The sequence below is a fragment of the Aegilops tauschii genome, chromosome 5, assembly GCF_002575655.3.
Source record: "Aegilops tauschii subsp. strangulata cultivar AL8/78 chromosome 5, Aet v6.0, whole genome shotgun sequence".
Taxonomy (NCBI): Eukaryota; Viridiplantae; Streptophyta; class Magnoliopsida; order Poales; family Poaceae; genus Aegilops; species Aegilops tauschii.
Genome location: NC_053039.3, coordinates 519,937,071 through 519,939,502, shown reverse-complemented (window position 1 = coordinate 519,939,502; position 2,432 = coordinate 519,937,071).

The window sequence follows — 2,432 nt, the reverse complement described above, 5'->3', positions numbered from 1 at the left end:
TTATGTTTCCGGTTAATAAAATTCTAGCATGAATAATAAACATTTATCATGATATAAGGAAATAAATAATAACTTTATTATTGCCTCTAGGGCATATTTCCTTCAGTCTCCCACTTGCACTAGAGTCAATAATCTAGATCACATCGCCATGTGATTTAACATCAATAGTTCACATCACCATGTGATTAACACCCATAGTTCACATCGTCATGTGACCAATACCCAAAGGGTTTACTAGAGTCAAAAATCTAGTTCACATCGCTATGTGATTAACACCCAAAGAGTACTATGGTGTGATCATGTTTTGCTTGTGAGAGAAGTTTAGTCAATGGGTCTGCCACATTCAGATCCGTATGTATTATGCAAATTTCTATGTCAACAATGCTCTGCACGGAGCTACTCTAGCTAATTGCTCCCACTTTCAATATGCATCCAGATTGAGACTTAGATTCATCTGGATCAGTGTCAAAATTTGCATCGACGTAACCCTTTATGATGAACCTTTTGTTGGAAATATGCCCTAGAGGCAATAATAAAATGGTTATTATTGTATTTCCTTGTTCATGATAATTGTCTATTGTTCATGCTATAATTGTATTAACTGGAAACCATAATACATGTGTGAATACATAGACCACAACATGTCCCTAGTAAGCCTCTAGTTGACTAGCTCGTTGATCAATAGATGGTTATGGTTTCCTGACCATGGACATTGGATGTCATTGATAACGGGATCACATCATTAGGAGAATGATGTGATGGACAAGACCCAATCCTAAGCATAGCACAAGATCGTGTAGTTCGTTTGCTAAGAGCTTTTCTAATGTCAAGTATCGTTTCCTTAGACCATGAGATTATGCAACTCCCGGATACTGTAGGAATGCTTTGGGTGTACCAAACGTCACAACATAACTGGGTGGCTATAGAGGTGCACTACAAATATCTCCGAAAGTGTCTGTTGGGTTGGCACGAATCGAGACTGGGATTTGTCACTCCGTATGACAGAGAGGTATCTCTGGGCCCACTCGGCAATGCATCATCATAATGAGCTCAATGTGACTAATGAGTTAGCCACGGGATCATGCATTACGGAACGAGTAAAGAGACTTGCCGATAACGAGATTGAACGAGGTATTGGGATATCGACGATCGAATCTCGGGCAAGTAACATACCGATGGACAAAGGGAATTGTATACAGGATTGATTGAATCCCCGACATCGTGGTTCATCCGATGAGATCATCATGGAACATGTGGGAGCCAATATGTGTATCCAAATCCCGCTATTGGTTATTGGCCGGAGAGGTGTCTCGGTCATGTCTGCATGGTTCCCGAACCCGTAGGGTCTACACACTTAAGGTTCGGTGACGCTAGAGTTGTTATGGGAAATAGTATGTGGTTACCGAAGGTTGTTCGGAGTCCCGGATGAGATCCCGGACATGACGAGGAACTCCGGAGTGGTCCGGAGGTGAAGATCGATATATCGGACGAAGGGTATTGGAGTCCGGAATTGTTCTGGGAGTACCGGGTGATGGCCAGCATGTCCGAAAGGGGTTTCGGAGGCCCCGGCAAGCGTTGGGGGGCCTTATGGGCCAAGGGGAAGGGGCAAACCAGCCCACTAAGGGGCTGTGCGCCCCTCCCAACCCCTCTCACGTAACTAGGAGAGGTGGGGGCGCCACCCCTAGGGCAGCCGCCCCTCCTGGCTTGGGGGCCAAGTCTCCTAGGGGTGGGGGCGCCCAAAACCCATCTAGGGTTTCCCCTTGGCCGCCGCCCCTCCCCTAGGGCGCCTCCTCCACCCCCCTTCCCCCTATATATAGTGAGGGAGAGAGAGGGCAGCAGCACCCCTTGCCTGGCGCAGCCCTCTCCTCCTCCAACTCCTCCTCCTCCTCTGTAGTGCTTAGCGAAGCTCTCCCTCAACTTCTCCTCTCCTCTTGCTGGATCAAGAAGGAGGAGACGTCCCCGGGCTGTACGTGTGTTGAACGCGGAGGCGCCGTCCGTTCGGCGCTAGATCGGATCTTCCACGATTTGAATCACTGCGAGTACGACTCCATCAACCGTGTTCTTGTAACGCTTCCGCTTAGCGATCTTCAAGGGTATGAAGATGCACTCCCTCTCTCTCCTTGCTAGCATCTCCTAGATTTATCTTGGTGACACGTAGGAAAATTTTGAATTATTGCTACGTTCCCCAACACCTTTTGTCACCTCCATAATCGAGAAAGATATCCTTATTCCAGTAAGGATAATTTTGACCGTTGTCCAGTGATCTACTCTTAGATCACTATTGTACTCCCTTGCCAAACTCAGGGCAGGGTATACAATAGGTCTGGTACACAGCATGACATACTTTTATAGAACCTATGGCTGAGGCATAGGGAATGACTTCCATTCTCTTTCTATCTTCTACCGTGGTCGGGCTTTGAGTCTTTCTCAAT